Below are 13,918 nucleotides of genomic sequence, written 5' to 3' on the forward strand. Positions count from 1 at the left end.
GTAGGCAGTCTAACTGCTCCTTATTTTAATCTCTATTAATCATTTTTAGATATAAGAATATGTCATGATTATGAAAATATCCAAAATTTATAAAAATAGTTATGTTAACATTTTACAAGATGTTGTCTTTCAATAAGAAGTGTTAGTATTTGGGGTCAGGCGGTAGTGCAGTGGGTTAAGCACAGGTGGCACAAAGCACAAGGACCTGCGTAAGGATCCCGGTTCAAGCCCCTGGCTCCCCACCTGCGGGGGGGGGGGGGAACACTTCACAGGCGGTGATTCAGGTCTGCAGGTGTCTATCTTTCTCTCACCCTATGTCTTCCCCTCCTCTCTCCATTTTTCTTTGTCCTAATGATGACGACATCATCAACTACAACAATAAAAAAGAGGGCAACAAAAGGGAAAATAAATAATAATAAGTTGGAAAAAAAAAGTGTTAGTATTCATTCTATGATGACTAAGTACTTCCAGAGAGGATTTCCATGGAGAGGCACAGCTACATTACTTACTTTGGTTTTATTTAGCCTACCTGAATTCCCAATGACACTATTCCTTCATTCCTCTCTTTCTTCATCCCTTTCTTTCTCCCTTCCTCCTTTCTTCCTTTCTCCTTCTCCTCCTTCTTTTGTTGTTGTTGCTGCTGGTGGTGGTAATGGTGATCTTCACTGAAGTTTCACTGCTCCAGGCCAACTTTATTAGACAGAAAGACAAGGATTCATACAGGGAAAAGCACAGAAGCTTCCCTCAGTGTGGTAGGGACCAGACTCAAACCTGGATTATGCTGATGACAAACATTCAAGTGAGCTGTTTGAGCTGTTTTCTGACCCACATTTTCTTCTTTATATCCAATCTGTAAGAAAACTACAACTTTCAATCTGCTTCTCTCTTAACATAGTCTTCATGACTCTCTCTTTGTCTTCCCAGTTTTCAATTTTAAGGTCTATCCTGTCAGATTTAGAATAGCTGTCCCTGCCCTTTTTTGTGGTCCATTGGTTTGTGTGGTAGTTTTTGATCCTTTCATTTTGAGTCTGTGTTTGTCTTGTTGAGTTAGGTGGGATTCCTGCAGACATATGGTTGGGTTGTGTTTTCTGATCCATCTTCCTACTCTGTGCCTTTTAATAGGTGAATTCAGGCTATTGACATTTACTGATACTATAGATTTAAGATATTTTTAACACCATTATTGTAGATTTTTTTGAGTGTTCTGATATAGGACATATTTATGGTGATCTGACTGTTTATAAGAGACCTTTCATAATTTCTTTTAGGTCAGGCTTGGTAATAGTTGATTCCTTTAACTGTTATTTGTCTGAGAAGGTTTTTATACCTCCATCTAGTTTGAATGACAGTCTAGCAGGATACAAGATCTTGGTTGAAAGCCTTTCTCATTGAACACTCAATAGATAGCTTGCCATTCTCTTCTGGCCTGTAGTGTTTGTGTGGAGAAGTCTGTTGTTGGTCGTATGGGCTAATCTTAGGTGACTCTTTGTCTTTCTCTTGTAGCCTTCAGAATCCTTTCTTTATTCATATTCCTTTTCATTTTAATTATAATGTGCCTTAGCATCTTTAAGTCTGGGTTAATTCTGTTTGGGATCCTCTGAGCTTCTTGAGTATGTCTTTTATGTTGTGAGCTTCTTGAGTATGTCTTTTATGTTGTCTAGACTAGGAAAGTTCTCAGCTATTACATCCTATAGAATGCTTTCTTTCCCTCCCTCTCTTTCTTCCTCTGGCAAGCCAATAATACGTATATTTCTTCTTTTGAAGTCATCCCATATGTCTCTATTGTTGCTTTCAGTATTTCTTAATCTCTTTTTGAGATCTCTTACTTATATTTTAATTTTCTCTAATTCATCCTCAATCTTGCTAATTCTGTTTTCTGCCTCACTTATTCTATTCTCTCTCCTCCATTGTTTTCTGTACCTCAACTATTTTTTAACCTGTTCTGCTACTATATTAGCTTGTTCAGCTAGTTGTGCTCTTAGCTCAGCTATTTCCACTTACAGCTCTCTAATCACCTTGAGATAGTGTTTTCTTTCAGAGTCTCATTTGCTGTTTCCCCATTTCTGATGATATTACTTTCAAATTCTTTCCTCATTCTTGTGACTAGTGCTCAGTTAGTATTTGGACGTTGTCCTCATTCGTATGTGCTTCTACTTTGGGGGGTGAGGGTGCTTATCTGGGCTGTTGTCCTGGTTCATTTCTCCAGTGTTTATTCTTGGTTTAAAAACTGTATACGGTGTGTTATGAGGTCTCTTTCTCAGTCCTTTTCAATCCACTAATCACAATTGCTTGCATTGACTTGTGTCTAAGTAAGGTACTTAAAAAAATCACAGTTTTAGAAATCAACAGCTGTTTCAAGGTTGTCTCAGTCCTTGAGGTGAAGCAGAGTGGCTGCTAAACTCTTGTTCTTTATCTAACTTGTAGGCTATTGGGGCCTGCAGATTTTATTTTATTTTATTTTATTTTATTTTATGTATATAAAGGAAACACTGATAAAACCATAGGATAAGAGGGGTACAACTCCACACAGTTCCCACCACCAGAACTCTATATCCCATCCCCTTCCTTGATAGCTTTCCTATTATTTAACCCTCTGGGAGTATGGACCCAAGCTCATTGTGAGATACAGAAGGTAGAAGGTCTGGCTTCTGTAATTGCTTCCCCTATAAACCTCGGCATTGACAGGTCAATCATACTCCCAGCCTGCCTCTCTCTTTCCCTAGTGGGGCTGGGTTCTGGGGAATCGGAGATAGCTCCAGAACACATTGGTGGGGTTGTCCGTCCAGGACAGTCTGGTTGGCATCATGCTAACATCTGGAACCTGGTGGCTGAAGAGAGTTAACATATAAAGCAAACCAAGTTGTTGTTGACTAATAATGAATTTAAAGACTGGAATAGTGCAGATGAAGAGTTGGGGGGTCTTTGTTTTGTAGATAGCTAGCAGGTATTTTAGTTATATTCCAAAGGGCCTGTGGCTATACATTTTTTCCCCTGAGCCTGAAATTTAATATGCAGGTCATAATCAAATAGTATCTACTTAAACTTAGATACCCTCCTTACCTACCTCCTATTATACTTCCCTCACTCACTCCAAAGCTAACCTTACCAAAGCAAGGACTTCAAAATCTTAATAAGGACAAGAGACTGGCATACTTTAACGATGACTCTTTAGTCACTATCCGGCCACCCCATCAGCTGGGGCCCTAGTCAGGGAGTCCTGAGATTCCCAAACAGACATGATCGGCCTAAACCTCAAATAAATCCCTCTTTCCATTGTTACCAGTCATCTCTATCAGGAACAACACAATAGACCCCTTTGTGGGCCCCCATAGGACCTTGCCCTCAACTTGGATCAACAATGGTAGAGAATGTTCCATCCTCTGAAGGAAGGCTGGACAACATACTAGTCTATGTAGGTGTAGACCTGAGGAAGATGGGTCCTGATACTGGGGCAGCTTGGGATGTTTTCTACTCATGATCACAGAATGTGAGCTCAGATCTACAGGGATGCAGAGGTCACATAGGCTCCTAAACTGGACATGGGCCCCAGATCATATCAAATCAATAAGGTTTGCAGTCAACAATATTTATACACTTTTCCCATATTTGGGAGTTACTCTCTTCCCTGATCCAGCTTTCTGGTCCTTTTTCCAGCCATGATATCATCTCCTGAGACAATAACTTGGATCTGCCTGCAGACTTTTTAACTATAAGTAAATTTTTTAGTTTAATAACTCACTCCTAACCTAGAGATAACACAGTATAGGGGAGAGAAAGCACAGTTGTTATGCAAAGACACTCCCATGCCCCAAGCATCCAAAGCCCCAGGACCAATTCAGCTTCTCTGATAGTAGCTAGAGCCAAGTTGGGCAGCAGTCCTTGGCCCTGTGAGTACAAACAAATCCTTTTGTACTCTGTGGGTTCTGAGGCAATTATTCAACATGTCTCTGAATTCCTTAGGAGAACAATGTGGAAAGGCTGCCACTATACAGCCCCACTTCCAGACCACTGGGAGTATATATCTTCTGATTTGCTCAATCAGGTTTCTGCCCTGATGTCAACATAGGGCCTCCCTATTGCTGCTCCAGCCTCCAAGGGACATTAGTTATGAAGACTTACAGTTTCATCTGGTGAGCATTAGGAGATCCTCTCCTCCTGTCTGCATTTTATTTGTTGATAAAACTCAGACTAGAGGTGGTAACTGGCAAACTGAGCAGTGCCATCACCCTTTCTCTCTCTCTCTCTCTCTCTCTCATTAAAGGATAAAAAGTTTTTAAAAAATTGCTGAGTGAAAAAGTTGCAGATCAGAATATAACATTCCAGTGTGTGTGTATGTAGGTGTGTGTGTGTGTGTGTGTGTGTGTGCGCGCGCACGCGCACGCTCACATGCACATGTGTACACACGTGTGAAGAAAGAGAGAGAGATAAAGTGCAATGGAATGGATACAAGAATACAAACCGGGGAGGCAGGAGATGGCTCACCCAGTAGAGCTCACACTTAACTATGTGCAATAGCCTGAATTCTAGCCCTAGCCATCACATGGGAACACTCAAAAGGGGAAGCTTCAGGAGTGATGGGGCAGTGCTATGGTGTCAGCAATGGTTTCTGTGTCTCTCACACACTACTCTGGCAATAAGGAAAAAGAAAAGTTCACAAGGATTGGTGCACAGGCATAAATCCCCAGAATATCTCAGGTATCAATGAATAAATAAGCCAAGAAATAAATACTGAGCCTTGAAAGCAAGATTATATGAAAGACGTTCACATTCTGCTTTGCTCCTTTTATGTCAATTTTTTGTTGGTTTTATGTCAAGTTTGCTATTGTTTGTTTTATATAAATTAATAGGTATTTCATAAGATTGAAAAACTACTATTAAGAGCTGGGAAGATAGCATAATGGTCATGCAAAAGACTTTCAACCACGAGGCTTCTATCAAGGTTCCAGATTCAATCTCCACCGACATTACAAGCCAGAGCTGAGCAGTGCTCTGGTCTATTATTTCTCTCTCTCTTTCAAATGAGTAAAATATTTAAAAAACAAAAGACTATTGTTTAGCCATAATAATTATAAAATGTAACAGTTGCTTGGAAATAGAAAGGTAACATCCACAATTAATCATATATATATATATATATATATATATATATATATATATATATATATATGGAGTTTAGAATATGAAACTAGGTCTTTCCTAAGGTATATGAAAGAAAAAACAGATTCTGAAGCAAATTATCTTGGAAACAATTTCTAATAACAATGCTATGTGATTTTTATAATTGTTTTCTAAAAACAATTTCATTACTCCAAAGTAAGTAACTTTTCAGATTCATTTGAATTTTAAAACTAAAATGTAAAATTATAATAGCTGTATGTTAAATAGTAAGTCCAGGGAGATAACTCGGTGTCTTAGAGCACAGGATTTTTATGTCTGAGGCCCCAGAGGTCCCAGGCTCAATCTCTAGCATCTCCATAAGCCAAAGCTGAGTGATAGTTTAGCATCTCTCTCCCCTCTCTCTCCCTCTCTCTCTCTCTCTTCCTATATATCTCATAAAAGTATATATCTTTTAAAATACACATGCTATAATTTGAAAAGCACAATCTAGAAACACCACAGTGTTAGTATTCATGGTCTCATGCAGATAAATTCACAGAGAATCTTACATTTATCTGCTATTTCAATTGTGTTTGATTTAACAGCAAATATCTCACAAGTAATAAAATAAGTTTAAATAAAAATAAATAGACCGTTCATTAATCCTTTCTTAAATAAAAAATTAAAAAAATAAAAAATAAAAAATAAATAAATGGACCGGGAGTCGGGCTGTAGCACAGTGGGTTAAGCGCAGGTGGCGCAAAGCACAAGGACCGGCATAAGGATCCAGGTTCGAACTCCGGCTCCCCACCTGCAGGGGAGTCGCTTCATAGGTGGTGAAGCAGGTCTGCAGGTGTCTATCTTTCTCTCCTCCTCTCTGTCTTCCCCTCCTCTCTCCATTTCTCTGTCCTATCCAACAACGACAACAACAATAATAACTACAACAATAAAACAACAAGGGCAACAAAAGGGAATAAATAAAATAAATATTTTTAAAATATATATATTAAAAAAAAATAAATGGACCTAAATGGATATTAAAAGTTTTGCTATATACTTCTTGCTATAACTGAATTGTGAGAAAGAATTAATTTCATGGAAACATAAATAAAAATGTGAATGCATATATGTTACCCTGGTTGTTTGACCATTGTTGTGGTTATTATTGTCGTTGTTGTTGGATAGGACAGAAAGAAATGGAGAGAAAAGGGGAAGACAGAGAAGGGGAGAGAAAGACACCTGCAGACCTGCTTCACCTTTATAGTTAATAGTTTACCAATGATCTATGATATAACATGCTTTGTAGCTCTTTTTTTCTTTTTACCTGATTCAGTATTTGATACATCATCTAGTCTATCTCTCTCACAGACTATTTTTTTTTCTGGCCAACCAGTACATTTTTAACCTTCTGTTTATTTTTTTTCTCCACTGCATCTGTATTGGTTTCATTACTGAGAGACTACTCAAGGAGTTAAGCAAATGTACATTGCATGCAGTGTAATTGCAAGGTGCAGTGACTCCCAAGTCTCAATGAGATTTGGGAACTGAGGTGATTCTTTCATTGAATAAATGACTCCCCCTTTACCCACTGAGCTTAGAGCCTTTGAACACTCAAGCTGAACTACCACTTTCTCTTCACAGACCAATTTGATTATATCTATAAAAAATTAAATGCAAAACATTTATATTTATTTAGAAATAAAATATGACTGTGGTGAAAACATAATTCCTCAAAGAATATGCACAAAAATCTTTAACTTTTATAAAGTTGCAAATGGAATTGGAAGTTAAAATAGCTTAGGTAACTTCTATGTTTGAAAAGCTTGTATAATATTTATAAGTACAAAAGTACTGTTTCAGCAAGTTTACAAATCATGTAATATCAGATTGCTCATAAGAAAGCTTCAATGTCTACTGTGCTCTCTAAACCTATGGGCCATTATACTACAGAAATTAGACCATGTGTCTAGCCTCTGGGAGTTTACAGTTGTGCAAATAAATCAACATAGAAAAAGATGGTGATAGACTACTGTATAGTTCTGTGTTGAGTATAATCAAGCACATATGGCCAAACTGAAAAAGGTAGGTGTGTTTTTTGTTGCCTGGTATTGCTATTTGTCTAAAGGGAAAGATCAATATTTGGGAAGCTGTGTGTGACATGATAAGACATGACTTATAGGTTCAGAGAACATAGAAGGATGTTGTAGCGAAAGGGTTTGAAAAAGAAAAGTAGAGGCCTGGAAATTGAAGTGATCTGTGAGTGAGAGGTTGCAGGTCACAAATGGAAGCTGAAAGAGGAACTTGGCATGAACAGAGTCTGGTCTTTCTGGAATGGGCTTTAAAAATAGTTCCAAAAAGAATTAGTGTTTTCATGTTGTTTGGATAAATGCCTAAGAGAGATATTGCTGGATTAATAGGTAATTCCATTTTTATTTGTTTAAGGACTTTCCATACCATCTTCCAGAGAGGTTGTAATAATCTGCTTTCCCACTAGTAGTGTAGCAGAGTCCCTTCTTCTCTAAAAAAGCTATTTCTTTTTTTTTTTTTTTAATGTAGGCCATTCTCACATGTGTAAGGTGGAATCACAGTGTAATTTTAATTTTTATTTCTCTAGTAATAAGTGAAATGGAGCATTTCTTCATATGTCTGTGATACATGTGTATCCCTTCTTTAGAAACTCTCTTTTTATTTATTTGGACCATTGTTTATTGGGCTATTTTTTTGGCTTTCATTGAGCTTTACCAATTCTTTATAGATGTTTGACATCAGTCACTTGCTGGATGTGTGATATGCAAATATCATCTCCCATTTACTGGGTTGCCTGGTTATCTTTATATAGATGTTTCTTAGTTTGATGTAGTCCCATTTATTTACTCTTCTCTCATTTCCTATGCCTATGGGGTTGAAACTCCAAATACATCTTTGATGTGAAGATCCTGCAATGTTTTAGCAATATTTTTTTCTACAATATTAATTTTAGAGTTTCTGATCTAATATCCAGGTCTTTGATCCGAATTGATTTGATTTTGGTGTATGATGTTAAGTGGTGTTTTAGTTTCATTCTACGTGTGTCTGCCAAATGTCCCCAACATCATTTTTTGAAGAGAACTTCTTTACCTCACTGAGTCATTTTGGTCTTTCTGTGGTATATTGAGACCATCTCTTCCAGAGGGTAGCTTCATGATTCTAAAAAGCACTGATAATTCCTGCAGAAAATGGTTCATCATTAAAAACCTACCTACCTTATGACCCGACCCAGCAATTCTTATGGTGGAATTACAGTTAAGAGTGAAATGTATGGATACCTGTCTTGGGGAAATGTGAAACTATACCCTTGTGACAACAGAAATACTCTAAGTCAGAATATCCTCAATAAAATGATATTAGAATTAGAAAAATAAATAAAATGGTAGTGTAAATAAATAAATAGTTCGGGAGTCAGGCAGTAGTGCAGTGGGTGAAGCACAAGGACCGGCCTTAAGCATCCCAGTTCGAGCCCCCAGCTCCCCACCTGCAGGGGAGTCCCTTCACAGGCGGTGAAGCAGGTCTGCAGGTGTCTGTCTTTCTCTTCCCCTCTCTGCCTTCCCCTCCTCTCTCCATTTCTCTCTGTCCTATCTAACAATGAAGACATCAGTGACAATAACAATAATAATTACAACAACTATAAAAAGGGCAACAAAAGGGAAAATAAATAAATATAAAAAATAAAATAAGTAGTTCACAATAATTAGATGTTATCATAAAATATCACACCACTACAAATTGGTCTGGAAATCTTATTAGTAAAGAATAATAGGGTTTAGAGGAAAGGTAAGGGATTGAGGTATGAGAAGAGGAAAAATCATACATTACAAACATGTTGGGATGGCAGTGTAGTGAAAGATTGCTGTACAAATTTAAAAAGTAGCCAAACTCTCTTTAAGACTTTATGATAGGGGCCAGGCAGTGGTGCACCTGGCTGAGCGCACACATTACAGTGCACAAGAACCCAGGTTCAAGCCCCTGGCCCCCACTTGCAGGGGAAAGCTTTGCGAGTGGTGAAGTAGGACTGCAGGTGTCTCTCTGTCTCTCTCCCTCTCTGTCTCACCCTTTTCTTTCCATTTATGGCTGTTTCTATGCAATAAATAAAATAAAGATAATTTTAAAAAGACTTTATGATAACTATGATGGTTATCACTGGGGTAAGAACACTGAACTTTGATGATGGATATAATGTAAAACTACACCTTGTAACCTTATAATCTTGTAAATGATTATTAAATCACCAATAATAAATTAAAATATGAATTCTTGACAAGATTCAGGGGTCAAGGGGGCTGATTCTGACCTGCATTGGTGAGAACTCACTTGACTGTTTTTATCCTCAGTGCAGAAATCTATAGAATGCCACTTTGAGACTAAGAAAGTTGTGAAATTTTACATAATGAATACTTCTCAACTACTAAAAATAATGAAGTTATCTCCTTTTTTCATCTTGGATGGAGCTTAAAGGAATCCTATTAAGTGAGATAAGCCAAAAAAAAAGAGAGAGAGAGAAAAAAAAGTTTAATATCAAATTATATCACTCATAGATGGAACTTAAGAAACAAAAGATAAAAAGGAAAAACTCAAAGTATAAATTGGACTGGATTTGGTGCACTGCATCAAAGTAAAGGACACTGGGGAAAGAGAGAGAGAATGATCTGGGAAGGCCTAAGAGTTTTAATTCTGATGCAAATGAACCTGAGTTGCGAGTGAGAGTGTTTTGTACATACCTATCGTGGTTAGATGAGATTGTATCAAAAACTGTATTGTATATATTATATTGCATAAATTATTTTTGTTTTGCTTATTCTGTTGTTAGGATAGAGACAGAGAGGAATTAGGTGAGAGAACTAGAGAGAGAGAGGGAGAGTAATAGAAACACCTGCTTGAGGGGCTTAGCAGTGGCACATGGTGTTAAGTACACATAGTACTAAGCACAAGGACCCAGGTTTGAGCCCTCGCTCCCCACCTGCCACAGGGACACTTCACAAGCAGTGAAGCAGGTCTGCAGGTGTCTTTCTTTCTCCCTTTCTATCTCCCCTTCCTCTCTCAGTTTTTCTCTTTCCCATCAAAAAACAATGAGGGAAAATGGTCTCTAGGAGCAGTATATTTGTAGTGCCACACTGAGCCCCAATAATAACCCTGGAGGCGAAAGAGAGAAAGAAAGAAAGAAAGAAAGAAAGAAAGAAAGAAAGAAAGAAAGAGAGAGAGAGAGAGAGAGGGAGGGAGGGAGGGAGGGAGGGAGGGAGGAAGGAAGGAAGGAAGGAAGGAAGGAAGGAAGGAAGGAAGGAAGGAAGGAAGGAAAGAAGGGAGGGAGGGAGGGAGGGAGGAAGGAAGGAAGGAAGGAAGGAAGGAAGGAAGGAAGGAAGGAAGGAAGGAAAAGACCTGCTATATTATTCATGAAGCTTCTCCCCAGGTAGGGACAGGGAGCTCAAACCCATATCCTTGCAAACAGTAACTCCTATGCTTTACCAGTTGTGCTACCACCAGTCGCAATTACATAAATTCTTTAAGCAGTTATATGTGTAAAACAATGTCGGTTCCTATACAGTTTCACTAGAAGAATTCAGATATCTGTATTTAGTTTCATGAGTGTATCAGTCAAGTTTTCTAACTGTAAGCAACACAAAATATCTCTGACAACATAAATTAAAAACATGTATTTTGAAAGATAACTCTCAGTACTACTAAAGGGCGGGCAGGTAGTGGCCCACCTGAGCACACGTTACAGTGCGCAAGGACCCAGGTTCAGCCCCAGGCCCTGGAGGGAGAAAGCTTTGCAAGTGGTGAAGCAGTGTTGCATGTGTCTCTCTCCCTCTCTATCACCCCCTTCCCTCTTGATTTCTGGCTATCTCTATGCAATAAATAAATATAGATAATTAAAAAAAAAAGCCCTGAAAACTAAGCTTAGTAGAAAAACAAAGTAGCAGGGCCTAGATGAAATACCAATTTTGCCATAGTTGGCTAAGGACATTGCAAGAGCTCACAGGAACCATATCAGCAGTGTATGACAGGAGCCACAATAAATCAACTTTTTTTTTTTTAACTTTGCTACACCCCTTGCAGAGTTCCAGGCCCAGTATAGGCAAATAGTTCTGTTCATAACATGTGCTCAGGCCCTAGCGTCCAAGGTCTGAAAAAGGAAACCTTTGTAGAAATCAGCTCAACCTCAACTGGAAAGGAGTCTTACTGGGAGTCAGGCGGTAGCGCAACGGGTTAAGCCCACATGGTGCAAAGCGCAAGGACAGGCATAAGGATCCGGGTTCCAGCCCCCACTCCCCACCTGCAGGGGAGTCGCTTCACAAGTAGTGAAACAGATCTGCAGATGTCTATCTTTCTCTTCCCCTCCTCTCTCCATTTCTTTTTTTAAAATTTTAAAAACTTTTTTAAATCTTTATTTATTTTATAGAGACAGCCAGAAGTTGAGGGGAAGGGGGAGACAAGAGAGAGAAGGAAACAGAGACACACCTGCAGCACTGCTTCACTACTTGTGAAGCTTTCCCCCTGCAGCTGGGGGCCAGGGGCTCGAACCCAGATCCTTGCGCACTGTAACATGTGCACTCAACCAGGTGTACCACCACCTGGCCCCACCTCTCTCCATTTCTCTCTGTCCTATACAACAACGACAACATCAACAATAATAACTACAACAACAATTTAAAAAGGGGCAACAAAAAGGAAATAAGTAAATAAATATTAAAAAAAGAAAGAACCTTACCTCTCATCATTATTATTACCTTGTAATAATCATCAAATAATAAGAATGTACAGAGACTAGTCCAAACAATAGTTCATTCTAATAAGCACTGTCCAAGTATGAATTACTTTTTGAAGTTGCAATAGACTGAATGATATGCCCTCGAACCGAACCGACATCATGATGAGTCCATGTCCTAATTCTCAAAGTGGTGAATATAAACTTTATTTAACAAAGCAGTCTTTGCAAACATCAGTAAGGCCATGTGATGAGACAGTTCCTCCTGAGTTATCTGTTTAATTCTTAAATTGAATGATATCTCTAAAAGAGACATGATACAGCTAATGTTATGACAGAGACAAAGATTTGTGTGAAATGACCACAAGTCAAAAAATTTAGCAACCAATAGAAACAAGCAGAAAGGAAAGGATTCTCCATCAGACTTTATGCTGAGTATGGCACTGCAGAATTCTAGTTTCTGGCCTCTGAAATGGTGAAATAATAAGTTATTTGGTTTTCTAAGCCACTACATTTGTGGCAATGTGTTACAACAGCTCTAAGAAACTGAAACAGGTAGAGAAGCTTCCATCAGTCTAAGTATTGAACAAGCTGCATTTTACATCTGAGACCAGTATTTAAGTAAGAAACTGAATTCAATGATAGCTTATATTCCTTTCCACTTTACACTACTATATCTTTTTCCCTTTTGTTGCCCTCATTGTTTATCATAGTTGTTATTATTATTGTTATTGATCTTGTTGTTGGATAGGACAGAGAGAAGTGGATAGAGGAGGGGAAGACATAGAGGGGAAGAGACAGACACCTGCAGACCTGCTTCATTACTTGTGACGTGACCCCCCCTTGACCCTTTCTTTAACTTTTATACAGCTATCATGCCCAGAGTATAGCCTCACTCTACTTTTTAACTGTATCATTTCTAAAAAAGAAATTGTTGATGACTAAAATATTAATGTTTGACAACTGGCAGTTGATTTAAATTTTTATGTAAAATTGATTTATTGCTTACAAACTTACTTGCTTTATCTTGTATCTTTTTTTTCCTGACACAAAAGGTTGACTCAACTAACATGAAAAAATTAACTTTTCATATTATGCAGCAGTCATTTTTCATGCTGCTGGGGAATATTAACTGGAAAAAGTGAATAAGGTTGGGCTGCTACATTTGTTACCAAACCATTGGAAATTCCCTAACTGCACTTTGAATCATCCTAAGAAACACTTATTTTTAGACATATTTTTGATGTTGTCATAATCAGTGTTCATTTCTACATCCCATGACTCATGTTTCATCTAAATAAATGAATATTGACAAATAATGTGCACTGGTTTCACCTTTTTTATTTTAATTTTTAATTAGTAATTTGATAATGATCAACAAGATTGTAAGATAACAAGGTTATAATTCCGTACAGTTTCCACCACCAGAATTCTGTACCCTGCCCCCGCCATTGGAAGCTTCCCTATTCTTTATCCCTTTGGGAATATGGACCAAAATTCTTTCTGGGGTGCAGAAGGTGGAAGGTCTGGCTTCTTTAATTGTTTCTCCACTGGACATGGGCATTGGCAGGTTGATCCATACTCCCAGCCTACTTCTATATTTCCCTAGTGGGGTGTGGCTCTGAGGAGGTAGGGTTCCAGGACACACTGGTGCAGCTGTCTGACCAGGGAAGTCAGGATGGCATCATGGTAGCATCTGCAACTTAGTGGCTGAAAGGTGGTAAATTATAAAGCAGGACAAATTGCTTAACAATCATTAATCCAAAGATAGTACTAGAGCAAATGAAATTAGGTGTCTTTGGGTGGGAAGAAACTAAAAAGTCTATTTTAGGTACGTTCCATGTCACTTTGTTTTTAAAGAAGGAATTTAAATAAGTGACAAGTCATTCTGTATGCCTGAGAGTTGAAGTCCACTGTCCTTAAACTTAATCTGATTGCATGTTTTTCTCAATATTCAAACTAAAAAAATTTAGTGATTATATAGAATCATTTGGAGGATATTGTGGGACTTTTAATATACTTGATTTTTTACATCTCAGAGATAATATCTGATGGCATTTCATAGATATGCCCTACTTATAG

This window comes from Erinaceus europaeus, chromosome 2 (assembly GCF_950295315.1).
Source record: "Erinaceus europaeus chromosome 2, mEriEur2.1, whole genome shotgun sequence".
In the NCBI taxonomy this organism is placed as follows: Eukaryota; Metazoa; Chordata; class Mammalia; order Eulipotyphla; family Erinaceidae; genus Erinaceus; species Erinaceus europaeus.